The sequence below is a fragment of the Phyllobates terribilis genome, unplaced genomic scaffold (genome assembly GCF_046119375.1).
Source record: "Phyllobates terribilis strain yellow unplaced genomic scaffold, ASM4611937v1 Scaffold_13__5_contigs__length_258822181, whole genome shotgun sequence".
NCBI lineage: Eukaryota > Metazoa > Chordata > Amphibia > Anura > Dendrobatidae > Phyllobates > Phyllobates terribilis.
Window position 1 is genome coordinate 195131386 of NW_027362773.1, and position 12149 is coordinate 195143534.

Here is a 12149-nt window from a genome sequence, read left to right on the forward strand (position 1 = left end):
CCTTCGGAGATGGTCACCTTCAATATGTTTTCCGAGATGCTAGAAAGATACGGAAATAAAGAAGAGTACAAATAAAACACTGCCCGGTGGTCCCTTCATTCATGTGATGCTACTGACCAAGCTGAGAAGATAAATATATAAAAAAGTATGTGCCATTATTTTTATTCTTTCTCCTAGAATAATCCATCAAGATAGCATATTTTATTATTTTTTTCTTACATAAAAAAGCTTTTTTCGAGTTGGTGTGCTTAGCTCTCTTCCCTAAAAACAACCTGCTGCTTAGATTGATGAAGATGTCTTCTCTATTGGGGTGAGGTTGGCTCTGTTTTTGCCTTGGACGTAATAAATAATAATCAATGGGCTTTAAAAAAAGAAAATGGGGGTCCCAAGTGGGTTATCAGTACCGCCAGGCTTTGAGAAGACATTACTTAAAAGGGTATTCTCATCTCGGCCTCTCATGACTCACACGGGAGTGACTCCATTCAGGCACCAACGACTTGAGTTGAGGTCATCGAAACAGGTTGACCTCCATTATTTTGGTAACTCTGATAGAAACGAATGCAAGTTACGGAGACAGAATAGCTCAGCCACTCTTGGTTATTTCAGTAGCCCAACCTGAAGTGGTCGGACTTAGATGGCGTTATTGCTATTTTGAAAGAGTGGGATTGGAATAATCCTATGAAGTGGTTATACAAGATGAGAAAAACAAGGGTGCTTTCGTCAACCTGTCCGTAATTGGCAGCTCCACTCCATCAAATTAATGGGCTTAAAGCTGGAATACCACATTTATCCTGTGGATATGTATGGCACTGTTTTTGGATGAGAGCGGCCATGCTTTTCCTAATACTGGATTTCCTATAACACGCATATAACACTAAGTTTTCTTCTTTGACATCCACTACAATCTCTGTCTCTTGCTTTTTACCCTAATAATAAATACTACTTTCTACAACTTCTACTCATTCATTTAGTTACTCTTGTCTTCCATCTTTTAAAAGCCTGCTGTCTGCAATTACTTCCCCATTGCATTGGCAAACTTAAGAGCTACTTGGCACTATAGCAATTATATCTGCCACCCCGGCAATGAAGCCATTGCCACCGACTATTAAAATTGGAGCTAAAAATGTCCATATCTCATCTCCAATCTTGCTGAGTCAGCAGACTCTTCCTGGAGTGATGAAAGAACAGCATGGTGTATTCTAGGTCAATCAGATATCTCCCTTCCCTTCAATATCTGTTCATTGAAGCTGCAGCTGCATCCCCCTCCTTTCCCCATTCTCGTACTATTTCCTATTGTCATTGATTTTTTGAGGATTAAAAAAGTGTGTGAACCCTTTCAGAGAGCATGTAGCTTGCTGGATAACAAGAAGGATGCTAATTTTTCAATTAGCGCCTTGTGTTTTTTTGTGCAAAGACAAGGACCTCAAATTTGTTGGGGTTTATACAATTATGCCCCAATGAAGACATTTCTAAAAGATTTGTTGGGTAGTGGCAAGGATTAAAGTTGACATGTCAACAGGTCAAAAGTGACCAGTCTTTGCGCTCGTTTTATACTTGCTCCTCCCCCCGAGTATTCAGGTTTTTTTTTTTTTTTATTAAATCTGCCATACGGTTCCAGAGATATGGTGTTCACAGGCTCCTCTGGGGCGTGTCTGTAGGCTGCTCTGCATAATTACTCTTTGAGCCACGCCCCCTAGGTAAAAACTATAAAAATGAACACTAAATAAAAAAAGGCCCATATCTCAGGAACCGTATGAAGGATTTAAATAAAAAAAAGGATTTGTCGGGAATAAAATAAGAGCGAAAACTGGACACTTTTGCCCTCTCTTTAGAAAAAAAAAAAAAGAAATAGGATTCAAATTGGGAGGGATGAATAAATTGTATATTCAAATTTACTGCAATAACTTGTACTATAAAAATAACAAATAATATTAATAATATAGGAAAGCTTGAAATCATAATCTTATTGTCATGATCCCACCACTCCCTGTTGTCCTAGGGATGCCCTGAGTGACAGCTCAGCCACCCTATGGATAGCAGTGGCGTGTCGGGCTGTCAGTGTAGTGTTTGGGTTTCCCCCATGTGTTTTCCTTTCCAGATAATTGCCAGGCTTTTTAACTGGCTGGCAATGCTGGGTCATTGGCAATTGTAGATTTGCTCCAGAGATGTGTGCTTGCTCTGTGCTTCTAGTCCGGTATTCTGATTTTTGCTGCTCGACCTAGGATTTGTCTTGACCATCCATTTGCCTAGCCCATTTGTTGTGATCAGCTACCTTCTTCGAATTCTGACCTCGGACTGTTTCCTTACTACGCCTTTGTCTCACCCCCTTGTCTATGACGTACCGTCTTCTCTTTTGACCTCGGACCTCTAGACCAGAGGTCCCCAACCGCCGGTCCGCGGACCAGGACCGGGCCGTTGGGGTTTTTCAGCCGGTCCGCGGCGCCGCTGACAGCTAGCTCCGCGGCCCTGCGCCTGGTCAGAGCTCGCTCTGTGTGGATTTATAATGTTTTCTGCCATAGCCGTGACAGCTCGCAGCTCCCGGCAGAGAACATTATGCAGGACGGGGTGGGGCGTCGGGCGGGTCTTAGTGACGCAGCCCTCCACAGCACAGCATGGTACCTGTTGTACGTCACGGGGCGGGTCTTAGTGACGCGGCCCTCCTGCACAGCATGGTGTGTTCCTGACGGGGTGGGGCGGCAGGCTCTCCTCACTGACACGCCCCCGGCAGAACATGTTATGTGGGGCGTGCTGGGGCAGCAGACTGGCTTCAGTGACGCAGCTCCCGGTACCGGTGTTCAGTGTGTAGCGCTGCTAAGCAGCAGCGCTGTATACACTGACGCTCAATGTACAATGCTGCTACTTAGCAGCGCTGTACACCGAGGTCCCGCCAGCATCCTCCCCATACAGCTCCACCCCTCCATAACCCCACCCCCATATGACCAAAGCCCCGCCCCCACCCCCACCGGGCCATGGAAATCTGGTCTTGCTTAAAGCCGGTCCCTGGTGCAAAAAAGGTTGGGGACCTCTGCTCTAGACTACTGACCCCAACGGCTTGTCTGTGAGTAGTGACTGGCATCACACTAATACCCTATGTTGTGTTTTATATAAAATACTATGGGGCATCTGTATTTGTAGCTAATAGCAAATTGAATTTAACGTCCTCCTCTTTCGAAGATACTGACAAAGGTCAAGTTGCAGGAAATTACATCAACAGATTACCAATTACATCTCTATAAAGGATAAGCAATATACAATCGATTTCATTAATTTTTATTAGCTGTTAAATCGCGGGGCTCTGTTACTATATTCGGTGCAGTGGAGCTGGGAACGGAATAATTCCTCTAAGTATTATATCATATAGGTGGAAACTGGGGAGATTTCTTTTTTGAAATGTTTTCTTGTATAGGGAATCCAGGTTTTTTCCTAAGGCAAAGCAGACCACACATTAGGAGAAACAAATCTGCGTAAATCATTTACACAGCGCTTCCTGGGTAGTGACTTGTAAAACTAAGCAGCCCTAATGTAGAGTTCGATGGCTCACATTTGGGATATCATTTAAATACAACACCTCTCGCCTTTATACACAAAGAATGCAACGAAACGTCCATTTAACGAGAACTGGCTGCACCGTAATCTGCAAACAATATTCCATTTATTGGACGTTATAAATCTTGGAAAGTTTCTAACTGAAAAAAAGTTAGATCAATATCTATCCTTCTTAAGGACACAGTTCATTTTGGCCCCGGAGGACGCAGCATATTTTTCCGATTTTGACTCACTATTTTCCAAAAGCCATAACTATTTTTTTTTTTACCTTGAATTTTTTTTTTTATATTTATTTTTACACTTCATGGCATTTTTTTTGGTTGCATTTTAGAATGCAAAATTAATTACCTGAAACTCTGCTCTTGAATTAATTTTTCACTCTAAATTCCTTTTACATTTTTGCATAATTAGTACTGTTAACGAATAAACCAAAAGGTTTGATTAACATGGGCTGATAAATGGTGATCGTGGAAACACGAGGGTTAGTGGGTGCTCTAGTCCACTGGCCTGGCTTGTCTTTACAAAGAACACATGGACCAGGGCTCATCCCACTGAACGCCCACACTCCTTGCCCGTGGGCAGAATATTACTCAGACAATGCCGGGTGAGGGTAACACAGTGTGGCAATACTTTATTGGCCCACCAACATTCAATAACATACAGTACAGTCCCAGCAAGTACACAAGATGGTGCAAATGACAGAGACTCACCCTTCCACTTGGTCGCTGGGAATCGGAACATCTGCGACTTCGGGGCTTCCAGGGCCAACGACCCCAACCAGTAGCACCCCGCTTTTGGCAGGCACCCACAGAGAGGAGGTAGTGGCAAGCTTAGGAATCTGACAGAGCCAACTGAGGTGTGTGGTCTGGTGACCTGATTGTCCCAACCTGAGTTCTCCAAACGTCTTCATGGGTTCAGTGATGTACAGTGGACCAATCTGTATTCTCCCGGTTGGAGCCATAGTGCCTTGGCTGCTGTCCTCTAGAGTCTCTCTGGAAACAGAGGCAGATCCCCCTTTCATAGTCCACAGCTCTTATTCAGAGTATTCTTTAACAGATTTGGGAGAAGCCACCTTCTGAGGTCATCTCTCATTGTTCAAGTGTTCAATGAACCTGAACATGTTGTCCTTCAATGTCTGCAGAACAACAAGCTGTAGGGACTGATACAATAAGTAGTCAGCAGGCATTCACCAAATGAATGAACATTAATTGTTCAATTAACCTGCACCTTTGTCCCTCAAGGATAGAAGAACAATAAGTTGCAGGGACTGATACAATAGGTAGTCAGCAGCCATTTAACAAATCAACAAACATTAATTCAACCTACAAAAAGAGTCAATGTTCAGGCTCATATGAACAATAGCTCATGTCCTTGGACCTACTGAATAATAGGTCTGGCATAATTAAGAAGAAACGCAGTATCATCATAGATGGCTCATAAACAAGACGTTGATTCTGGATCTTTCATGCTGCCATCTTTGCCCATATTACCAGGAAATGTTCTGCCAATAACATGTTTGATGTATGGATGACAGAATGATTGTATTAACAATCATTCTGTCTTCATACAGTCTGTATGAACTGGTCATTATATAAACTCCAAGTGACTTGTATACAGATGATCGGTGCCATTTATTGACTGAAATCAGCAATATAAATGGACCTTTGGACTGTTTTTGCAAATTCCACTGATTTGCCCCATCAAAGGAGCAGAATAACAGAATAAGTGTTGTGCCAGTCTCTGCCACAAGGGTAACCAGTAAAGCTGGGCTGACTCCATGGACCATTCTATCAGGTTTCCCACGTCAGACCCTTTAACGCAGAAATAAAGATAGCCTAAAGCCTGCCATACACATTAGATCGGCCATCTCTCCCATAAGCAGGAGCGCCTGTTCAGCCGAGCCAACAGACATCTCCAGGAGAACAGAATGATCGTCAGAGTGAACTTGGATATGCCTGATTGACATCTCCCTTGATGATCGGTTGGCCGGAGGGCTATACCAATTCGACTGTTGACCGAACCTGTCGATAACGTCGGGTATGGCAAACATTAGTTTAAAAAGTTTAGGAGCCTTAAAGTTATATTCACACAGTTTCTTTACGTAGATTTTGACGCAGAATCGCTCCTAAACCAACATCGAAGAGCATGGAAAGAGTATTTGAAATGGTCTTTGACTTGGATTTTGACGCGGAACTGCTTCAAAATTCAAGTAAAAAAACTAGCATGAACATACCCCAATATGTAAAAAACTACTTTTTCAGACCCACAAGGAAAATTTTACTATATTTTTTGCATTTCATCCTGTAAAACGAAGAAGGAATGTAAACTGAAGCCAACCTTTCCTTAAAATTGCCACTATCGATAGGGTTTTTGATCAAGGTGCAAAGAACAAGCATTAACGAGTTTTCGTTGATCTTGGACGTTGTCCCATCGTCAATCAGAGCTGGAAGCGTTTTCTCAGCAATACACATATGCAGCATAGGCAGGGAAGGGGTTAATAGTCATCACTCGTTTAGAAGCAAAAGTGATGGTAATCCCAAATATATGAAGAGCATCAATAGAAAATGCATATATCTTATTTCATGGGGCGTGTGACGGACACACTTTGATCTGCTATTGATCTACATGTGACCAGTAAGTAATCAATCTCTCATTCCGGTGCTTAAAATACGGAGTTAATATTTTATGCTTTTTTTTTAAATCCCACTTTTTCCAGATCATCGGTGTCATCTGTTATTCTTCGCTTTGCCTATGAATAAATATTTTCAGGTGTTGAGGATGAAAGTCACCGCTGACATTTTTGTCGATTTTTCTTGCACTCCGAAGTGATTAGATTTGGGGGTCACTTAGTAAGAGGTCATCTCTAGGACCACATATTTTAATTTCAAATGCGGTACAACCCAAGCTGATAACCTTAAAAAAAAAAAAACTAAATAAATAAAAAAAAAAAAAATATATATATATATATATATATATATATATGTATATATATATATATAAAAAATAAAGAATAATAATACGGCATCAAAGGATATGAAATCAACTTAAGGCTCCGATCTTTTTATGTGATTCTCCTGTCATCTATGGGTATGGGGACCAGCGTTATAATGTATAATTCTGCTGACAGGTAACCTTGATATAACAAGAGAAAATAGAGAAGAAAGGTAGAGGAGTGGAGGGAGGAGGGTAAAGGGAAAAAAAAGTCACATGAACAATTTACTGATATAACAGCAATTTTCTCCAAACGGGATGGAGATACTCTCCTAATATCAACCCAGGGAGATGACTCCTGGCAGATGCTATGTCACATTGCATTTACACGTACCGGGGCCTTGTTACATCAGCTACCAGTAAATCTAAAAAAAATCAATACTATTAATTTGTTAGATGGAGGAAGAAAAAAAAACTCGCAAAAATGCCAAGGGTTAAAAACAAACGCATATTACCTTGAGGCTACATGGATGCGAGATTGAAGGGAAACCACCAATAATTTGGGAGATTTATATACACAAATATATACAGTTATATGAAAAAGTTTGGGCACCCCTATTAATCTTAAGCTTATTGTTTTATAAAAATTGGTGTTTTTGCAACAGCTATTTCAGTTTGATATATGTAATAACTGTTGGACACAGTAATGTTTCTGCCTTGAAATGAGGTTTATTGTACTAACAGAAAATGTGCAATCTGCATTCAAACAAAATTTGACTGGTGCATAAGTATGGGCACCCTCACCAGAAAAGTGACATTAATATTTAGTAGATCCTCCTTTTGCAAAAATAACAGCCTCTATTCGCTTCCTGTAGCTTTTAATGAGTTCCTGGATCCTGGATGAAGGTATTTTTGACCATTCCTCTTTTACAAAACAATTACGGTTCAGTTAAGTTTGATGGTCGCCGAGCATGGACAGCCCTCTTCAAATGATCCCACAGATGTTCAATGATATTCAGGTGTGGGGACTGGGATGGCCATTCCAGAACATTGTAATTGTTCCTCTGTATGAATGCCTGAGTAGATTTGGAGCGGTGTTTTGGATCATTGTCTTGCTGAAAGATCCATCCCCTCCGTAACTTCAACTTTATCACTGATTCTTGAACATTATTGTCAAGAATCTGCTGATACTGAGTGGAATCCATGCGTCCCTCAACTTTAACAAGATTCCCGGTGCCGGCATTGGCCACACAGCCCCAGAGCATGATGGAACCTCCACCAAATTTTACTGTGGGTAGCAAGTGTTTTTCTTGGAATGCTGTGTTTTTTTGCCGCCATGCATAACGCCTTTTTGTATGACCAAACAACTCAATCTTGGTTTCATCAGTCCACAGGACCTTCTTCCAAAAAGAAATTGGCTTCTCCAAATGTGCTTTTGCATACCTCAGCCGACTCTGTTTGTGGCGTGCTTGCAGAAACGGCTTCTTTCGCATCACTCTCCCATACAGCTTCTCCTTGTGCAAAGTGCGTTGTATAGTTGACCGATGCACAGTGACACCATCTGCAGCAAGTTGATGCTGCAGCTCTCTGGAGGTGGTCTGAGGATTGTCCTTGACTGATCTCACCATTCTTCTTCTCTGCCTTTCTGATGTTTTTCTTAGCCTGCCACTTCTGGCCTTAGCAAGAACTGTCCCTGTGTTCTTCCATTTCCTTACTATGTTCCTCACAGTGGAAACTGACAGGTTAAATCTCTGAGACAGCTTTTTGTATCCTTCCCCTGAACAACTATGTTGAATAATCTTTGTTTTCAGATCATTTGACAGTTGTTTTGAGGAGCCCATGATGCCACTCTTCAGAGGAGATTCAAACAGGAGAACAACTTGCAAATGGCCACTTTAAGTAGCTTTTCTCATGATTGCATACACCTGGCTATGAATTTCAAAGCTCAATGAGGTTACAAAACCAAAAAAGTGCTTTAGTAAGTCAGTAAAAAGTAGGTAGGAGTATTTAAAACAAGAAAATGATAAGGGTGCCCATACTTATGCACCTGTCAAATTTTGTTTGAATGCAGATTGCACATTTTCTGTTAGTACAATAAACCTCATTTCAAGGCAGAAACATTACTGTGTCCAACAGTTATTACATATATCAAACTGAAATAGCTGTTGCAAAAACACCAATTTTTATAAAACATTAAGCTTAAGATTAATAGGGGTGCCCAAACTTTTTCATATAACTGTATTACTGGCTTCATATAATTACTGTTTAGTTACTTTTTATAGGTGGGTGTATATATATATATATATATATATATATATATATATATATATATATATATATTAAAGACAGCACCATTTAATCATTACTCACTAGTGGGTGCCAGGCCTCCAAACAGTCACATATCATTAGAAAGTATATCAAAACTTTAATGAGCCCAAAAAGCAACGTTTCGGTTCACAGAACCTTTTTCAAAGGTTCTGTGAACCGAAACGTTGCTTTTTGGGCTCATTAAAGTCCATTTTTTCTAAAGAATTTTGGAGTGCTGCCCTTTGATATACTATATATATATATATATATACATACACACATATATATATATACAGGGTGGTCCAAAAGTAGGTGGACAGAAACGAATAACATTTATTTTGATTTATATCTAAAATTATATTTACTAGCACAAGCATAACATTGACAATTACATTTTATTCTGAACAATAATACAAAAGCCCCCTTAAATTATATCACCGCAGGTGCTCAAACTATTTTCCATTACAATTTGCACAGCTTTGAAGTCGCCTCTTACGCTTCCACAAACCTTTTTGCACAAGTCTCTTTGGGTATTAATTTCTTGAAATGCATCTCTTATGTAATTTTTCAAGTCACTGACACTTTTTGGTTTTCGACTATAAACTTTGTCCTTGAGTACTCCCCAAAAGAAAAAATCCATTGGGGTCAAGTCTGGTGAACGTGCCGGCCAATCAAGTGGGCCTCTTCGGCCAATCCATTTATTAGGAAATGTTTCATCAAGATACTCGCGGACCACTCTTGAATAATGTGGAGGGGCCCCATCTTGTTGGAAATAAAGGTCAGTTGAATTAGGCTGTTGCTGTAACTGGGGAACAAATTGATTCATTAGAATTTCGAGATACTTATCTCCTGTGACTGTTCCATCAAAAATATTGGTCTTAAAAACACCAAAACTTGAAATACCACCCCAAACATTGACACCGGGCTCATTTAGTTGTTGCTCTAATGTTAAATGCATGTTCTCATTATACCAGTAAATACAATTATGTCTGTTAATATGGCTGGATACTGTGAAAGAAGCTTCATCACTCCACATAATGTTATCTAAAATTACTGGATTGTGTTTGATAAATCTCCCCCTTCATAACCTTATTACACTTTATGCCCACCTACTTTTGGACCACCCTATGTATATATATATATATATATATATATATATATATATATATATATATATATATATATATATATTCATTTTGTTTTTATATATGAGGCCAATAATATATATATATATATATATTTTCATATACATACACATATATACATACACACACATACAGTTGAAAACAGAAGTTTACATACACTATATAAAAAGACACATCCGCATGCTTTTCTCAATATCTGACATGACATCAGAATAAACCTTTCCTGTTTTAGGTCAATTAGGATTACCATCATTTTTAATGTTTGCCAAATGCCAGAATAATGAGAGAGAGAGAATGTTTTAAGGTATTTTTATTACTTACTGCAAAGTTAAAAGTTTACATACAATTCATTAGTATTTGGTACCATTGCCCTTAAACTGAATGACTTGGGTCACCCGTTTGGGATATCCTTCCACAAGCTCCTCACAATAGTTGGTGGGAATTTGGGCCCATTACTCCTGACAGAACTGGTGTAACTGATCCAGGTTTGTAGGCCGCCTTGCTCGCAGCCTTTTCAGCTTTGGCCATATATTTTCAATAGGATTGAGATCATGGCTTTGTGTTGGCCACTCCAAAACATGGACTTTGTTATCCTTAAACCACTTTGTTACCATTTTGGCAGCATGCTTCGGGTCATTGTCCATTTGGAAGACCCATTCCGGTCCAAGCTTTAACTTCCTGGCTGATGTCTTGAGATGTTGCTTCAGTATTGCCACATAATCTTCTTTTCTCATGGTGCCGTCTATTTTGTGAAGTGCACCAAGTCCCTCTTGGAGCAAAACAACCCCACAACATGATGCTTCCACCCCGTGTTTCACAGTTGGGATGGTGTTCTTAGGCTTCCAAGCTTCTCCTCTTTTCCTCCAAAAGTAACGATGGTCGTTATGCCCAAAAAGTTCAATTTTAGATTCATCAGACCACAGGACATGTATCTAAATATTAAGGTCTTTGTTCCTGTGTGCATTTGCAAACATTAATCTGGCTTTTATATTTTTCTTGTGGAGTAATGGCTTCTTCCTGGCAGAGTGGCCTTTCAGCCTATGTGGATACAGTACTCGTTTCACTGTGGATATTGACACAATCTTACCAGCTTCTGCCATCATCTTCACAAGGTCTTTTGCTTTTGTCCCTGGGTTGATATGCACATGTCGGACCAAAGCACGTTCATCTCTGGGACACAGAACCCGTCTCCTTCCTGATCGGTATGATGGCTGGACATTCCCATCTTGTTTGTACTTGCGTATAATTGTTTGTACAGATGAACGATGCACCTTCAGGTATCTTGAAATTGTACCCAAGGATGAGCCAGACTTGTGTAAGTCCACAATTCTCTTCCTGATATCTTGGCTGATTTCTTTAGACTTTCCCATGACGCTACACAAAGGAGCAGTGTGTTTCAGGTGTGCATTTAAATACATCCACAGGTGTGTCTCTAATTAACTCAGATGTTGCCAAACAACCTATCAGAAGCTTCCAAACACATGACATCATTAAATGGGCAGTCCAGAATTGCTTAAAGGCATAGTAGTAATTTTAGTGTATGTAAACTTTTGACTTTGCAGTAAGTAATAAAAATGCCTTAAAACATTCTCTCTCTGTCATTATTCTGGCATTTGGCAAATATTAAAAATTATGGTAATCCTAATTGACTTAATGCGGGAAAGATTTATTTTGATTTCATGTCAGATATTGAGAAAAACATGCAGATGTGTCTTTTTATATAGTGTATGGAAACTTCTGGTTTCAACTGTATATAGATCTACACATTCGTATATACACACACATATATATACATATGTATACACACACATATATAGATATACATACATACATATATATATATATACACACACATACGTACATATACATATATGTATACACACATACATATATATACACACACAAATATATCTACACACACACACATATATGCAAACATACAGTATATACACACATATGTATACCCACACACTATGTATATATGTGCATTTATATTAAAAATAACAACAAATTTTTAATATATGAGGCCGCTAATGCATTCCGTCATAGTGGAAGCCTTGTGATCTGCGGTTAGATACTCTTTATTTTTATCCGCAGCGGAAGGAGAATGTTGGCTGTGAGCCTGCGATACACAATAGCCACATGTTCATAGAAATTAATTATCTAATTAATTTGGTGTCTAGCAGCAATTAGTTCAAATGAACATATGTACGATCTGTT

The 12149-nt window shown here is 39.6% G+C and overlaps 1 protein-coding gene across 2 annotated transcripts in view; it reads right to left on the reverse strand.

Moving 5' to 3' along the window:
• WWOX (WW domain containing oxidoreductase) overlaps window positions 1-12149 on the reverse strand; it is a 1169433-nt gene that overhangs the window by 630342 nt on the left and 526942 nt on the right. The gene's annotated exons all lie outside the window — the stretch shown is intronic.